Source organism: Colius striatus, chromosome W, assembly GCF_028858725.1.
Source record: "Colius striatus isolate bColStr4 chromosome W, bColStr4.1.hap1, whole genome shotgun sequence".
Taxonomy (NCBI): domain Eukaryota; kingdom Metazoa; phylum Chordata; class Aves; order Coliiformes; family Coliidae; genus Colius; species Colius striatus.
In genome coordinates, this window is record NC_084789.1 from 23,563,208 (window position 1) to 23,582,201 (window position 18,994).

The following is an 18,994-nucleotide window of genomic DNA, read 5'->3' on the forward strand; positions in this document are numbered from 1 at the left end:
CAGACCTGGTGCCAAGAAAAGGTAAGCTTCTGTGACAATGACTTCTGAAGCAGCTCGAAGTCCCTCATATACTGCTAATATTCCTTTTTCAGTTGGAATGTAGTGGGCTTCTGATCCTCGATATTCTCAGCTCCAAAACCCTAATGGTCGACCTCGGGTTTCTCTAGATGTTTTCTGCCAGAAACACCAGGTGAGATCATGCTCTCCAGCGGCAGTGTAGAGGATATTTAGCACATCTGGTCCTGTATGGATGGGCCAAAGGCGACTGCATGAGCTATTTCCTGTTTAATTTGTTGAAAAGCTTGTTGTTGCTCAAGGCCCCACTCAAAACAGTTCTTCTTTCTGGTTACTCTAAAAAGAAGGTTCGCAAGCTGACTATAACCTAGTCTATTCCTTCTCCAGAATCGTACAAGGCCCAGGAAAGCTTGTGTTTCCTTCTTATTAGTTGGTTGAGACATAGTCGCTATTGTGTTCACAACATCCAGAGGCACATGCTGATGCCCATCTTGCCATTTTATGCCTAAAAACTGGATCTCTTGTGCAAGTCCCTTTACTTTGTTTCTTTTTACGGCAAAACCACCTTTTATGAGGATCTGAATTATTCTTTTCTCTTTCTCAAACACTTCTTCTGCCTTGTTGCCCCATACTTTTATGTCATCAATGTACTGTAAATGTACGGAGGCATCAGTCTTTTCCAGCACAGTTTGGATTAGACCATGACAAATAGTAGGACTGTGTTTCCACTCCTGGGGCAATCAATTCCAGGTATATTAGAGACCTCTCCATGTGAAGGCGAATTTTGACCTGCACTCTGCTGCCAACGGAACTGAGAAAAATGCACTAGCGATGTCAGTCGTAGCATACCACTTGGCTGCTTTTGACTCCAGTTCATACTGGAGCTCTAACATGTCTGGTACAGTAGCACTCAGTGGTGGTGTCACTTCATCCAGGCCACGATAGTCTACTGTTAACCTCCACCCTCCATCAGATTTTTTCACAGGCCATATGAGACTATTAAATGGGGAATGAGTTTTGCTAATTACTCCTTGAGCCTCCAATTGATGAATCAACTCAGGGATGGGAGTCAGGGAATCTCGGTTTGTGCGATATTGCCTCCGGTGCGCTGTCCTTGTAGCAATTGGTACCTGTTGCTCTTGAACTTGCAGCAACCCCACAACAAAAGGGTCTTCTGAGAGGCCAGGTAAACTAGAGAGTTGTTTGGTTTTCTCTGTATCTACAGTGGCTATACCAAAAGCCCATCGAAACCCCTCGGAGTCTTTGAAGTACCCTCTCCTGAGGTAATCTATGAGAAGAATACAAGGGGCCTCTGGACCAGTCACAATGGGGTGTTTTTCCCATTTGTCCCCTGTTCAGCTCACTTCAGCCTCTAATACAGATAATTCTTCACATCCCCCTGTCACTCCAGAGATCCAGAAAGAACCTGCGCCTCTATACCTTGATGGCATCAATGTACACTTTGCCCCTGTGTCTACTAAGGCTTTATACCTTTGTGGATTCGATTGCCTGGCACATCAAACCCACACAGTCCAGTAGATTCGTCCATCCCCTTCCTCCTCGTGGCTCGAGGCAGGGACCTGTATTTCTGTTCTTCATCAGAGTATTTGCTATCTGATCCTTGCAATTTTAGACCTGAAGTCTCCTCATTGGCATTAAAGGAAGTGATTGCAGTTCTTCTATGTCTTGGAGATTGCTGATTGTCCTCTTTTGATCTGGCAGCTACTATGCTGACAGCCCTTCTGAGTGGTCCTTTTCTAACAGCTGTCTTCCCCCTTAGTTCACGTACACGTGCTTCCAGCTTAAAAGTGGGTTCACCATCCCATTTCCTCATATCCTGTCCTTGGCCTCGCAAAAAGAGCCTGAGTTCATTTTGTGGTATACTCTTGCATCTGGGACTTCCTTTTCCCCTGGTCAGGGCAGTGGATGACCGAATTCTTGGGACAGTTCTGACAGTCAGGCCATCATCCCACACTGGTGAGGAGGTGCAGAGGCTCTCTCCATAGTTTTGTAACCAAGAAGATATTCTCTCCTCTGTTGGTATATCCAGTTCTGGAAGATATTCTCTCCTCTGTTGGTATATCCATGTCTGAGTGATACACCTTTGCCAAGATATTAGAATACGTAGCTGGGGCACTCTGAATCACTTTTCTCAACATGACCCGTGTACACTGGACATTGTCTGGATCTATGGAGGCCTCAGCATTATCTAGATCACCATAGATGCCTTCTAACACAGCTAATTTCCTTAGGTATTGGATGCCTTCATCTGCTCTAGTCCACTTTCCTCAGGCATTTACAAGATCTTCCTTGAATGGGAATCTTGCCCTTACACTTGAGAGGAGCCGTTTCCAGAGACTGCAAATTGAGGTCTTCTTTCCAATGCCTCTGTCAATTCCCTGGTCCCTAGCAAGAGATCACAGCTGTTGGACTTCTCTATCCCAACATCTGAGCAGCCAGGCACCAATCCGCTCACCTGGCTGGCGACTGTAATAGTTGCAGATACACAATTATTTTAGTTAACAACTTATCATCACAATAAGTAGTCAAGCACTTGTTAAGCACTTTTTAACCACCTAGTAATAGTTCAGTCAATTAGCTAAGCACTTGCAAATAACTCAAACACCTATTGATTATGTAAGTATTCCTTTAAATCACATAAGGATCAAACTGTAAGAGTTAAATACCACACCTGATAGGGACCTGTTACATTAGCTACCAGACCCTGATTAATATATTTGTTAGGTTACCTGAGCTGTTACCTTAACTACAGGACCCTGGTAAATGTATTCCTTAGGTTACCTTGGCTGTTACCTTAGTTGTTACTAAAACAAAGGGACTGATATCTTTTTTTGACCAATCTCTATGGTTTTGGAAATTTTGTGTTTGTTGGGAACCAATCAAGGTGAAGGGCTAAATTGAAAGGTGGACATTTTATGCATGCTTGTGTTGATAAATGTGATTCTTTTGTCCGAGCTGTATAAAAACCCTGAAAACGGTAACTAACAACGAAGCACCTATGGAGGAGCTATCCCCTGAGTTTTCCCAGCGCTGCATAATAAAGATGTGCCTGCTTTTCTGCATTCCTATGTAGATAATTTTTTGGTGATTTGGGTTTCGTCAACATAATCTTCTCGCATATCTCAAAGTTCTGATGAGGTGAGGGACAGAGCATTTGCCATTTCCTTTTCTATTTCTTTCACTCCTTCTCCTGATCTCCTTACTAAAGGACCAGCTTTTTCTTCCAACCTTTCCTCTTCCTCCTTTTCTGCCCTTACTTATCAATGATATGGACTTGACCTTCTTATCCACTGTTTCTTTTTCACTGCTGGGGAAACCACTGTGGTTGTTGTTTGATTCTCTGACTCAACCATGGTGGTCTCAGATACAGTTTGAATTTTCACCTTGGCCATAGTTCTCTGAGAGGACTGGACTGCGACTGACTCAACCATGGTGGTCTCAGATACAATTTGAGTTTCCACTTCAACCATAGTTCTCTGAGAGGACTAGAGTGCAGCTCGGTAGGCAGAGGCTAGGCCCCAATATAGTGCCTGAAACTCATAGGCCTCATTGGGGTAGACAAGACACCCTTCTATCAGGTGGCGTGCCAGTAAAGCAGGGTTTTTCATCTGTTCAGCTGTAAAATCCCAGGTTACAGGAGGTGATAACCGTCCTAGGAATTTGCCCAAATTTATCCACATACCCTGCCACCCAGGGACTGGCCGCTTCAGGGGGCATTTTAGTATGTTTCCATCCCAAATTTGTCCTATCTGATACCAAGATGAGTCCAGATTCCACAAAATATGTAATATAGCAGCCACATGAATTAGTAATATTAAAACTCTCATATAAGGGTGACTAAGGACCTGGGAAGTCTGTATAACAAAATTGTCTACAGTAGTCCGAGCTGAAGGGAAAGAGGTGCTTTGCCCCACGACCTCCATGGATAGCTCCCACAGCACAGTAAGTCCATCAGTCATAGAATGAGACTCACAATTATTATTTGGGCCATCATTTTCCCAGGCCCTTTCATCCTTTTCACAAAATCATACAGCCAACAGATAAAAGCTATCAAGGTTAGAGGGCAGCACAGAGTCAATGCTGGTAGCATCATGTTCCCAAACATTAGAAAGTGTAAGATAAGCTGCATAACAGCAAGGCTCTGTGACCAGCACAGGAACTTTGCACTCATTGACTTACTCTAATTACAATGCATTTAATGTAATACTGTTATTATCTCGCCCCATGTTTGGTGCCAAAAAGGCTGAGGTAGTTTTACCCTGGCCGGATTCCAGGTTCCCACCACACCGCTCTGTCCTCCGCCTCCCCAGCAAGCTAGGGAAGGAGAGGAAATAAGATGGGAGTCTCGTGGGTTGAGATAAAAGCAGTTTAATAAATAAACAGCAAAGCCACGTGCGTGGGAAGCAAAGCAAAAGCAGATAAAACTCTTCCTAACTGCAGCGATGTCCGACCACCTCCCGAGAAGCAGGGCTTTGGTACCCGTAGTGGTTGCTTTTGGAAGGTCATAAATTAATTATTCATTATTGAAACCACACTGAAAGCAATGGGAGGTGGAACTTTCAAGCATTGGGATACACACTTGGAAAAGGCCACCTGGTTTGTTAACTCCAGAGGATCTGTCAATCGAGTTGACCCTGCCCAATCAGAACCCTTACATATTGTAGAAGGGGACAAAGTCCCTGTGGTACATATAAAAGACATTTAAGGAAGGCAGTCTGGGTGTGTCCTGCCTCAGGTAAAGGCAAACCCACCCGTGGGATTATTTTTGCTCAGGGACCTGGGTGTACTTGGTGGGTGATGTGCAAGGATGGGGAGACTCAATGTGTGCCTCAAGGGAATTTGATTCTGGGTGAGAATAACCCGTGAATTAAATTGTATAATGATAGCTATTGAATGCCATTATTCCTATAGTTGCTCTATGTTATGCATGTGTACAAGATTATGATGTGTAAACCTAGACATGACGTGTAGATGGTATAGAATAAGGAGTGGAATGTCCTGGTTTGAGCTAGGATAGAGTTAATTCCCCTGAGGAACCAGGAAAGGGTACAGCCTGAACAGCTGACACAGACTGGACAGCAGGTATTCCATACCATCCCAGCATCATGACCAGTATACACGTGGAGGCTATCCAGAAGAAGTTCTTTTCCGGGGTCGCGAGCTCTCTGTTGCCGGTCCGCAGCGGTCGCTTAGGTCAGGTTCCGGGTGGTGAGTAACTGCATCACTCACCAGTTTTCTTTGTAATATCCCCTTGTCTTTTTTATCGTTGTTCCTCTTCAATTTTCCCTAGTAAATTGTTCTTATTTAGACTTACGTGGCCTCTTTTACGTTTTTTTTTTTTCCCTCTACGATCCCTTCGGCGTTTCGCCGGGAAGGAGGAGCTGGAGGAGTCGCGGATTTTTTTTTCCCCTTTGCTCCATTTAGGAAAAACCACCTTTGCACCTGCTTTCCTGTAGGAGCTATCTCCAATCCTGGGCACTTGGTCTGCTCAGCTGCCATTGAAAAAATACAGACTGTCAGTAGAATTTAAACAACTGCCTCTGGGAGCTACAAGAAAGCCATTATTCAGACCCCACCTACAGTGGTATGTAGGTCCTTGTGTAGCCTATCAGCCAGCACTATGCCTTTGCAGATACACAATTATTTTAGTTAACAACTTATCATCACAATAAGTAATCAAACACTTGCTAAGCACTTGTTAATCACTTCATAATAGTTCAATCAATTAGCTAAGCACTTGCAAAAGACTCAAACACCTATTGATTAAGTTAGTATTCATTTGAATCTCATAAGGATCAAACTGCAATAGTTACATATCATACCTGATAGGGACCTGTTACCTTAGCTATGAGACTCTGGTGAATGTATTTGTTAGGTTACCTTAGCTGTTACCTTAACTACAAGACCCTGGTATATGTATTCGTTAGGTTACCTTGACTATTAGATGGACATTTTATGCATGCTTGTGTTGACAAATGTGATTATTTTGTTTGAGCTGTATAAAAACCCTGAAAATGGTAACTAACAATGAAGCAGCTATGGAGGAGCTATCCCCTGTGTTTTCCCAGTGCTGCATAATAAAGTGCCTGGCTTATCTGCATTGCTGTGTAGATAAGTTTTTCGCGATTGCAGATCTGTCAACAGTTTTGGTGACCCAGATGGGACCTTGCGAGTGAGACTGGACGGGATCGGATGCTCATCGAACTCCAGCCGACACGAAGGAATTCTCGGGGAGGACTTGCGACCCTTACAGCTCCTTGCAAGGTTCCCTGGAGTGGTAAGGCACTTCTAATTGGTTGGGGGTGGAACCTGGTGAACTAGCCGGTAAGTGGCAGTGTCAGAGACCCCTCTTGGTTTGGCCCAGGGAAAGCCCAAAGGAGCCTGCCAGTAAGACGGAGCAAAAGTCCCTCTTGGTTGGGCTAGAGGATCCTCGTGTTGGTATTGGGAGCCTAGGCACCGCCCATAAGGCAAACCTGAAAGCGATCACAGGGTTGGCATTGGTATAACAGCCTGTAAGTCGGACAAAGTGATCACAGGGTTGACATTGGTAATTAGCAATTAACAATTGGTATAATTGGGCCCACATAAGTATATGGTAAAGGTAGCTCTTGGTTTTGGTTTGTACATTGATTTGTACATTGGTTTGTATATTGCTTTGTGTATATATATGCATATTATTATATATTGTGTTGTGAGCTGTCTGTGTGTGTGTGATTGAGACGTGCAATTGCACACGAAGCGAGTGCGGAGCTTTGATCCGTGCTTCTGTGATCCCGCGAGGGGTACAGCCAGAGATAAGCGAAGCAAAAGAACAAAATGATTGTTGAGAAAATATTAGTAACTAAAAGAATTTTGAAATGGCAAACAAAGTACTTGAGAACTCACCCTTTGGGTGTTTGTTGGCACACTGGAAGGAATTTAAGGGTGATTTTCGCAAAGACCAACTTATAGAGTACTGTAATCATGCGTGGTTGTTGTATGATTTGGATAGTGGGGAAAGTGGCCCTTAAAGGGGCCTTTGAATTATAAAGCAATCTTGCAATTAATGTTCTTCTGTAAGAGGGAAAGAAAATAGGATGAGATCCCATATGTAGATCTTTTCTTTTACCTGCGAGAAAAACCAGATTGGCAAAAGAAATGGGAATTAGATAAGCAGACATGTACCTAAATGCCATTAACCTTAAAAAAGATGAAGGCTAAAGAGAGTTGTTCTGCCTGTACCCTTACTAAAACTTTTTGCAACCATTTGGCTGTAAAACAAAAGGAAAAGGAGCGTGATAATACGGAGCCGGAATTGGACATAGCTCCATCTGCCTCCATAGCTCCTATTCAATTATATCCCCCTCTTCCATCATCATCTCATTCTAAGGCTGATAGCCCAGTCGGGTGACCGGCACTAGGACCTGATGATTTAGGTCCCCGCCCAAATAGTAGTAGATCGAGAGAGGAGGAGGAATCAGACTCGGACTCATCTCCACCTATATCCCGGAGAACGAGACAGCGTACTCATTTGATAACTCCTCTAAAAACACGGGAGGGGAGACGGTTGATAGTCCCCTTGAGACAGGGCGTTGGGCAACATGGACCAGTGTATGTAAAAGTGCCCTTCTCTCCCTCAGATCTAATAATATGGAAAGAATCAGCTGGTCCTTATAGAGAGGATCCTAGTAAAGTGGGGAGAATAATGGGAATGATAATGAAAACTCAAAATCCTGATTGGGAGGATATACAGATGATTTTAGGTACTCTTATGTACTCTAGTGAAAAACAAATGATTTTGAGAACTGCTCGAATGCAGGCAGAAGAAGATGTCCGTACTCGGACAGTAGAGGGTACCATAGATCAGAATTTCCCTACAGGGGACCCAGAATGGGATCTGAATAGGGACGATCATATGTAGGGACTGAAAAGATACCAACAGTGGATTATATATGGGGTCCAAAATGCCATGCCCAAAACTATAAATTGGTCTAAATTATATGATGTGAGACAGGAGAAGAAAGAATCCCCAACAGCATTCTTAGAAAGGCCGAAGGAAGCAGTTCGTAAATATACCAACTTCAACCTGAAGCCGAAGAAACTAAGAAACAACTAGCCTTAATATTTCTAGGGAAATCACGGGAGGACATTAGAAAGAAATTCCAAAAGTTGGAAGGAATAGATATACGAAATTTGGACAAATTAGTGGAAGTAGCTTGGAAAGTTTATAATAATAGAGATAATGAGATAAGAAAAAAAAGACAATTACTTGCAGTAGTGAATAGGACCCCTGGATTTTCAAATCAAGGATGGGGACAAAGCTCTATGAGAGGAGGGATGAGAGGAAGGGAAAGAGGACAAGTTGGCAGAACCCCCCTTGGAACTAATCAATGTGCTCTTTGCAGGGAAGAAGGACATTGGAAAAATGAATGCCCTAAATTAGCTGGTCAACATGCTAAATTGATGGTCTTGGGCGAATATATGGATTGACAGGGACCAGAGGTGAACCCAGCTGAACCTCTGGTTACAATTAATCTGGGAGAAAAAGAGGTTACATTTTTGGTGGATAGAGGTGCAACCTTTTCTTTATTAAAAAGCCAAAAAGGAAACCTTGGAACGAAAACTGCAAATATTGTGTAAGCCACAAGGAAAGAAGAAAATCGGCCATATTTGCAACCCTTAAATTTACAATTTGGCAATAAAGTAAAACGAGTTAATATTTGGACTGATTCAAAATATACCTTTGGAGTAGTCCATGTCCATGGTTCCCTGTGGAAAGAAAGAGGACGACTGTCCTCACAGGGAACAAACATTAAGCATCAAAAGGAAATCTTGCAACTGCTGGCGGCAGTGCAGGAACCAGTTCAAGTGGCAATCATGCACGGTAAGGCACATCAGACAGGGAACTCAAAGATAATTGATCTAAATAGGTTAGCAGATCAGACTGCTAGGAAAATAGAACAAAACACTGTCTCGCAAATGCCAACCATCACCACCAGAAGAGTAGCACTCCCTAAGGAGCCTCCAAAATATTCAGGGGAGGATGAGAAATTGCCTAAGTTACTAAATGCAGAGAAAAATTCAGGATGGTGGACGACAAATACCGGTCAGGTAGTATTGCCTCCCTTAATCATGAGAGAGATTTTGCAAACAAAGCATAGGGAGTGTCACTGGGGTGCAGAAGCTATGACTCAGCTTCTGAAAAGAAATATAATATCAGTAAGAATGTTGGAAATGGCCAAATCAGTAACGGCAAAATGTGAAATTTGTTTAAAGAACAATCCAGTAGTACAAAAAAGGGTACAGATGGGCAAAATAAAAACTGGAGTGGAAACAGGAGATTATTGGCAAATTGATTTTACAGAATTATCTAAATGCAATAGATATAAATATGTGTTTGTTGGGGTTGACACCTTTTCAGGATGACCAGAAGCCTTTCCCTGTCACACCAATCAGGCTAAGGAAACAGTGAAATGTCTCCTGTAAGAAATTATTTCAAGGTTTGACGTTCCATTTGAAATATCTTCAGACAGAGGACATTTCGTAGCCAATGTGGTACAAGAGGTAAGCAAAGTCCTAGGAATTTCCTGGGATTTACACGCCTGTTGGATACCACAATCAAGTGGAAAAGTGGAAAGAATGAATCAGACACTAAAAAGACAAATTAGAAAAATTTGTCAGGAGGCTAAATTAAAATGGCCTCAGGCACTTGCACTTGCATTGCTACAAATAAGAGTGAAACCTCGAAGTGGAATGTCAATAAGTCCTTATGAGATAATATATGGAAAACCCTATGAGGTTCCTGAACTGAATCCGAACATGCATGTGACAGGAAAACAAGATGTATATAACTATTTGCTTTCTCTTGGAAAAACTCTAAACAGGCTCCAAAGTGCAGTAGTGAAGAATTGACCTCTGCCTTTGGAAAATCCAGTACACGACATCCTGCCTAAAGATTACGTCTACATAAAGACCTGGGCGAAGAATCTCTGCAAGGAAGACTGAAGGGACCATATCAGGTCTGGATCCATGCCTGGATCCACTACACTCGGGTGAAGAAGGCACTGTCAAGCCCATGGGAGTGGGAGAGTTGTAGGAAATCTTGAGAAATTGAAGTTAACTCTAAAAAAAACCCTAAGTTTTTGTTTTTTGGTTTTTTTTTCAGTCTATGGTGGTGGAAACATGGATCAAAATTGGATGGCCAAATCGATTTGTATTGAATGTTCAGGCCCAGACTCCAGTCCAAACAGAAATAGACTCGGAACAGGTAATTCCAATACCAGGTAAAACTCAGGAGGAAAATCTGATGATAGGCTTGATTAAGGAATTCGCACATCTGAAAAATGTCTCCCAAATTACTGCTTGCCTACCTATACCACGGGCAGTGGGAGCGTCCATTCCTTGGGGAATCTTAACCATGAATTTGGCCACAGTTAAGAAAAATGGGACTGCACACTGTAAACAAAAAGCAGTGATAAGTTGGGAAGAGAGAGTAGATTACATTAGAAAGCAATGGCCAACCCCCGGTAATGGAGTGGACTGTTATAAGTTGCTAAATTTTCCATTTACCACCATTAGGAAGATTAGGAGATGTTGGGTGGTGCACATATGATGAACCAAAAACAAGGAATGTGTCCTGAGTGACTATGAAATGGGCATGTGAACAGGTTAACAGAACAGCAAACAAGGAGGAGGAATGGAATTCAGTTTGGGGTGTTAGTGTAAACTTACAATTCAGATACATGGCTAAGACATCTTGCTGTTTTGAATGGGATAAACTTCACAGTAAAGAGGTTAGTATTAGATAGAAGTACTTTGACAAGAGAAAAGGAAAAAAAGGTTCCTTGGTGGGAATGTGAACAAGTATACAATTGCAGCACAGTGAGCCAAGCAGTTCAGCGTGTACCCCAATTGGCAATAGCCCTGAAGATTGGTTGTTTATGCAGAGGACTGAAGAACAACTTAAACGTGACCAGCCTCTGGAGAATTAACCTCAAAGCAGAATGTCAGTAAGTCCTCATGAGATAATGTATGGAAAACCCTATGAGGTTCCTGAACTGAATCCGAACATGCATGTGACAGGAAAACAAGATGTGTATAACTATTTGCTTTCTCTTGGGAAAACTCTAAACAGGCTCCGATGGTCAGTAGTGTGGAATTGACCTCTGACTTTGGAAAATCCAGTACACAACATCCTGCCTGGAGATTATGTCTACATAAAGACCTGGAACGAAGAACCTCTGCAAGGAAGGTGGAAGGGACCATACCAGGTGTTGCTGACCACCTTCACTGCAATCAAGATTGTCGAATCAGATGCCTGGATCCACTACACTCGGGTGAAGAAGGCACTGTCAAGTCCATGGAAGTGGAAGAGTTATAGAAGATCTTGAGAAATTGAAATTAACTTTGAAACATGGCTAAGTTTTCGGTTTTGTTGTTTTATTCAGTCTATGGTGGTGGAAACATGGATCAAAATTGGATGGTCAAATCAATTTGTATTGAATGTTCAGGCCCAGACTCCAGTCCAAACAGAAATAGACTCGGAACAGGTAATTCCAATACCAGGAAAAACTCAGGAGGAAAATCTGATGATAGACTTAAGGAATTCGCACATCTGTAAAATGTCTCCCAAATTACTGCTTGCCTACCTATACCACGGGCAGTGGGAGAGTCCATTCCTTGGGGAATCTTAACCATAAATTTGACCACAGTTAAGAAAAATGGGATTGCACACTGTAAACAAAAAGCAGTGATAAGTTGGGAAGAGAGAGTAGATTACATTAGAAAGCAATGGACAATCCCTGGTAATAGAGTGGACTGTTATAAGTTGCTAAATTTTCAATTTACCCCTATAAGAATATTTGGAGATGTTGGGTGGTGCAGATATGATGAACCAAAAACAAGGAATGTGTCCCGAATGACTATGAAATGGGCATGTGAACAGGTTAACAGGACAGCAAACAGGGAGGAGGAATGGAATTCAGTTTGGGGTGTTAGTGTAAACTTGAAATTCAGATACAGGGCTAAGACATCTTGGTGTTTTCAATGGGATGGACTTGAACTCACGGCAAGCAGGTCAGTATTAGATAGAAGTACTTTGACAAGAGAAAAGGAGAAAAAAGTTCCTTGGTGGGAATGTGAACAAGTACACACTTGCAGTACAGTGAGACAAGCAGTTCAGCGTGTACCCCAATTGACAATAGCCCTGAAGATTGGTCGTTTATGCAGAGGACTGAAGAACAACCTAAACCTGACCAGCCTCTGGAGAATTGACTGTCAAAGATATATGATTCCAAGCCCAGGACATCTGGTCTGGGCTATGAGTGATGGCACATGGACATCTCATCTGCCAGTAGATGGGAAAGTTAAACAAATAACTTTGGGATTGCCTACATTATGCCCAATTTGGAAAAAAACTCCCTTTAAAGGCAGTTTAGAAAGTTTGCATTTGACACGAGTGAAAAGATCAAAATTAGACGATGATGATTGGAATGATCCAGGTACTGGAGTAAAAATTTGCTGGACACTGGAATCTCTCTTAAATCCTATAGCATTCTATCCAAATAGAGAGTGACTGTATAGTTTGACTGGACAGATTGAACGGTTGGCAAATGTGACAAGAAAGGGATTTAAACAACTGAATTTACAGTTACAGGCTTCCTCTAGAATGGCATTTCAAAATAGAATGACTCTGGACATGCTGTTGCTGAAAGAACATGGGGTGTGTGGCCTCCTAAAAGACAGAGTAGACCATTGTTGAATACACATTCCAAATGTCACCACAGATGTAGAATACGAGTTAGATCAATTAGACAACATAGAAAGGGCAACACAGAAAATTAGGGAAGACATAAACACAAGCTGGATAGATAAAGTTTTTGAGGGACTGGGCCTGGACCTAAAATCCTGGATAAAGTCACTGATTGAAACACTTTTGTTATTGATTATAATGTTTTTGGCAATCTATTTGGCATATTGTTGCATCAAAAGAGAAATAATACAGTGGAGCAATAGAATCTTGACAGCATTGACAAGACACAATGATTGGTTCAAAGATAATCCACCACAATATGACAAATATGGTTTAGTTATGAAGACAACTGAAATATAAGAGTGAAAGTATTGGAATGTGATTATCAATACTTTCAAAGAGGGGGAATGTTGCAGATACAGAATTATTTTAGTTAACTTATCATCACAATAAGTAGTCAAGGACTTGTTAAGCACTTGTTAAGAACCTAGTAATAGTTAAATCAATTAGCTAAGCACTTGCAAATGACTCAAACACCTATTGATTAAGTAAGTATTCCTTTGAATCACATAAGGATCAAACTGCAAGAGTTACATACCATACCTTATAGGGCTTAGCTACGAGACTCTGGTGAATTTGTTTGTTAGGTTACCTTAGCTGTCACCTTAACTACAAGACCCTGGTATATGTATTCATTAGGTTAACCTTGGCTATTACTTTAGTTGTTACTAAAAGCAAGGGACTGATGTCTTTTCTGGACCAATCACTGTGATTTTGGAAATTTTGTGTTTGTTGTGAACCAATCAAGGTGAAGGGCTAAATTGATAGATGTATATTTTATGCATACTTGTGTTTGCAAATGTGATTCATTTGTTTGAGCTGTGTAAAAACCCTGTAAATGGTAACTAACAACAAAGCACATCTGGAGGAGCAATCCCCCCTGTTTTCCCAGCGCTGCATAAAAAAGAAGTGCATGGCTTATCTGCATTCATGTGTAGATAAGTTTTTCGTGACTGTGGATCCGTCAACAGTGCAACCTTTGCCAATGCTTTCCTGTGGGAGCTATCTCTTTCCCACTCCTTTGACCTGCTCAGCTCCCATTGAAAATAAACACTGCTGGTAGAAGTTACGCCACTACGTCTAGGAGCTATAAGAAAGCGGGTACGGTGAAATCACCTACTGTGGTACATAGATCCACGTGTAGTCTATCAGCCAGCACTGTGCAACCTTTTTAGCTGCTTTCCTGTGGGAGCTATCTCCAATACCGTGCACTTGGACTGCTCAGGTCCCATTGAAAAAATACATGCTGTAGGTAGAAGTTACGCGACTGCATCTGGGAGCTACAAGAAAGCAGGTATGCAGACGCTACCTACAGTGGTACGTAGGTGCCCATGTAGCCTATCAGTCTGCACTGTGCCACCTTTGCAGTTGCTTTGCTGTGGGAGTTATCTCTGTTTCCGCGCACTTGGACTGCTCAACTCCCATTTGAAATACAACCTGCCAGTACATGTCACATCACTGCGTCGGAGAGGTACAAGAGAACAGGTACGCAGACCCCACCTACAATGGTAAGTAGGTGCCCGTGTATTCGATTAGCCAGCACTGTTCCACCTTTGGAGCTGCTTTCCTGTGGGAGATATCTCTGATCCCACGCACGTGGCCTGCTTAGCTCCGGTTGAAAATACAGGCTGCCGTAGAAGTTACGCCACTGTGTCTGGGAGCTACAAGAAAGCATGTACGCAGACCCGACCTACAGTGGTAAATGGATCCCCGTATAGCTTATCAGCAAGCACTGTGTCACTTTTGCAGCTGCTTTCCTGTGGGAGCTATCTCAATTCCTGAGAACTTGGCCTGCTCAACTCCCATTGAAAAAAAACAGGCTGTCTGTAGAAGTTACGCCACTGCGTCTGGGCACTACAAGAAAGCAGGTGCGCAGACCCCACCTACAGTGGTAAGTAGGTCCCCATGTAGTCTATAAGCCAGCACTGTACCAACTTTGCAGCTGCTTTCCTGTGGGAGCTATCTCCAATCACGCATCATTGGCCTGCTCAGCTGCCATTCAAAAAAAACCACGCTTCTGGAACATGTTACGCCTTTGCTTCTGGTAGCTACAAGAAAGCAGGTACGCATACCCCACCTGCAGTAGTAAGTAGGTCCCCGTGTTGCCTATCAGCCAGAACTGTTCCACCTTTGCAGGTGTTTTCATGTGGGAGCTATCTCCAATCCCGCGCTCTTGACCTGCTAAGCTCCCACTGAATATACAGGTTGCCGGTAAAAGTTTCTCTGTTACCTCTGGGAGCTACAAGAAAGCAGCTACACACACCCTACCTACAGTGTTACGTAGATCCCCGTGTAGTATATTAGCCAGCACGTTGCACCCTTTGATGCTGCTTTATTCTGGGAACTGTCTCCAATCCCGCGCATTTTGACTTTTCAGCTCCAATTTAAAGAATACAAGATGTCGGTAGAGTTGGGAGTAATGTTTTCAGTTTTAAATACATGTAGAGGAGCAATAGGAACTAAAACTGGGAATAAAATATTGTCAGAGGCACAGGGAAAGAGGAAAATGGGCCATTTTTGACACCCTTAAATTTACAATTTGGCAATAAAGTGATAACATATGAATTTTTTGTATGTTTCAGAATGTCCAATACCCCTGATGGGGAGGGACTCGTTATCTAAATTAATTGCAAAAATTGAAAACGGAGACTTTTGCTAAAAATACCTGAATCAAAGACAGGACAAATATTGATGATAAAAGAAAAAACAAAGGTGCTAGAATTGCCTCCAGAAGTGGAGAATGCAACGATCCCAATGGTGTGGGAAACTGAGATTTCCAGGAACATCAAAATTGACACCAGTAAAAATTGAAATAAAAGAAAAAGTAAAATCGGTCAGGGTGAGAAAATACCCATTAAAACCTGAGGCAAAGCAAGGATTAAAAGTAGTAAATGAAAAATTTCTGAAATATCAAATTCTAGAATAATGTGAGTCAGACTATAATACACCTATTTTGCCAGTACAGAAATCGAATGGAGAGTATAGGTAAGTTCAGGACTTAAGACCCATAAATCAGATTGTGAAAGATATACATCCAGTTGTAGCAAATCTGTATACTTTACACAAAGCTCTGAGAGAAAATTATCAGTGGTTTACAGTGCGTGATTTAAAAGATGCTTTCTTTTGTATCCCTTTGGAAAAGGAAAGTAGTAAGCTATTTGCTTTTGAGTGGGAAAGACCCCAAACAGGACGCAAGATACAGTTAACATGGACACGGCTACCCCAAGGATTCAAGAACAGTCGAACTATCTTTGGAAGACAACTCGCAAAAGAACTGGAACTTTGGACTAATGAAAAGACAGTGACACCGAGACCAGATCATTTGCTTCTCCAGTATGTGGATGACATCCTAACTGTCACAATGGAAAGAGCAGTCTGCCTACAGGTAACCATTGAACTTTTAAACTTTTGGGGATTAAACAGGTACAAGGTATCAAAGGAAAAAGCTCATATGGCACGCTAAACAGTAATATATTTGGACCTCGAAATTTCAAAAGGACAATGGAGGCTAGGGACAAATGGCAAGGAAGCGATTTGTGCTATTCCGGAACCACACACTGTGCATAAGTTGTGGGCATTTTTGGGAATGACGGGATGGTGCAGGCTCTGGATCATGGATTATGATCTTATAGAAAAACTATTATATGAAGCCCAAAAATCTACCCCTTTTACACGGGACAAAGAACAGCAAGAAGCTTTCTGGAAGCTTAAAATAGCTCTGATGACAGCCTCAGCCTTAGGCTTGCCAGATTTAACCAAAGACTTTCAGTTATTTGTTCATGAACGACTCTAAGAGTTCTGACGCAGAAACTAGGAAGCTGGATGAGACCAGTGGGATATTTTTCCAAATAACTGGACTTGTTGAGCAAGGGATGGTCTTCTTGCCTGAGAGCAGTGGCTGCCACTGTCACACTGATCCAAGAAGCAAGAAAGCTGACCTTGGGAAGGACTATTAGAGTCTATGTCCCACATATGGTAACCACAGTCTTGGAGCAAAAGGGGGGACATTGGTTATCCCTGAGTTGAATGATGAAATATCAGGTAATTCTCTCTGAGCAAGATGATGTAGTGTTGAAAACAACTAAACTTCTAACTCCTGCAGTGTTTCTGAGTACTTCACAGGAAGAGCAACAACTGGAACACAACTGTATTGCAACCATTGAACATACATATTCCAGCAGAGAGGACCTGAAGGATGATCCTCTTGAAAACCCTGAATGGGGACTGTTCACAGATGGCAGAAGCTTCATCATGAATGGAACTCGCCACGAAGGATATGTGGTAACAACCGAAAACATGGTAATAGAAGCAAATGCGTTGCACGGAAAACAGAACTGATTGCATTGACACGTGCTTTGGAATTAAGTAAAAGAAAAACGAGTTAGTATTTGGACTGATTCAAAATATACTTTTGGAGTAGTCCATGTCCATGGCACCCTGCGAAAGAAAGAGGACGACTGTCCTCCCAGGGAATAAACATTAAGCATCAAAAGGAAATCTTGTAACTGCTAGCGGCAGTGCAGGAACCATTTCAAGTGGCAATCATGCACGGTAAAGCACATCAGACAGGGAACTCAAAGATACTAAAATAGCACAAAACACAGTCTCACAAATGGCAATCATCCCTACTAGAACAGTAGTGCTTCCTAAGGAGCCACCAAAATATTCAGGGGAGGATGAGAAATTGCCTAAGTTACTAAATGCAGGGAAAAATTCAGAAGGATGGTGGATGACAAGTACAGATCAGGTAGTATTGCCTCCCTTAATCATGAGAGAGATTTTGCAAACAAAGCATAGGGACTGTCACTGGGGTGCAGAAGCTATGACTCATCTTCTGAAAAGAAGTGTAATATCAATACAAATGTTGGAAATGGCCAAATCATTAATGGCGAAATGTGAAATTTGTTTAAAGAACAATCCAATAGTACAAAAAGGGTACAGATGGGCAAAAAAAAATCTGGAGTGGGACCAGGAGATTATTGGCAAATTGATTTTACAGAATTTCCTAAATGAAATGGATATAAATATGTGTTGATTGGGGTTGACACCTTTTCAGGATGGCCAGAAGTCTTTCTCTGTTGCACCAATCAGGCTAAGGAAACAGTTAAATGGCTCCTGCAAGAAATTATTCCCAGGTTTGGAGTTCCATTTGGAATATCTTCAGACAGAGGACCAAATTTTGTGGCAAATGTGGTACAAGAGGTAAGCAAAGTCCTAGGAATTTCCTGGGATTTACACGCCCGTTGGATACCACAATCAAGTGGAAAAATGGAAAGAATGAACCAGACCCTAAAAAGAAAAATTAGAAAATTTTTTCAGGAGGCTAAATTAAAATGGCCTCAGGCACTTCCACTCGCATTGCTACAAAGTAAGAGTGAAACCTCCAAGTCAGTAAGTCCTTATGAGATAATATATTGAAATCCCTATGAGGTTCCTGAACCAAATCCAAACATGCATGTAATGGGGAAACAAGATCTGTATAACTATTTGCTTCCTCTTGGAAAAATCCTGAACAGGCTCCGAAATGCAGTAGTGTAGAATCGACCTCTGCCTTTGGAAAAATCCAGTACACAACATCCTGCCTAGAGATTATGTCTATATAAAACCTGGAACGAATAACCTCTGCAACGAAGGTGCAAGGAAGGTTTAAGGGACCATACGAGGTGTTGCTGACCACCTTCACTGCAATCAAGATTGCCGAATCAGATGCCTGGATCCACTACACTCGGGTAAAGAGGACACCATCAAGCCCATGGAAGTGGGAGAGTTGTAGGAGATCTTGAGATATTGAAGTTAACTCTGAAACATAGTTAAGTTTTTGTTTTTGTTGTTTTTTAAGTCTATGGTGGTGGAAATATGGATCAGAATTGGATGGTCAAATTGATTTGTATTGAATGTTCAGACCCAGACTCCAGTCCAAGCAGAAATAGACTCGGAACAGGTAATTCCAATATCAGGAAATTAGATAAGACATGAACACACCCAGGATAGATAAAGTTTTTGAGAGACTGGGCCTGGACCTAAAATCCTGGATAAAGTCACTGATTAAAAAACTTATGCTATTGATTATCATGTTTCTGGAAAACTATTTGGCATATCGTTGCATCAAAAGAGAAATAATACAAAGAACGTGATGAAGCAATGGAATCTTGACAGCATTTTCAAGAG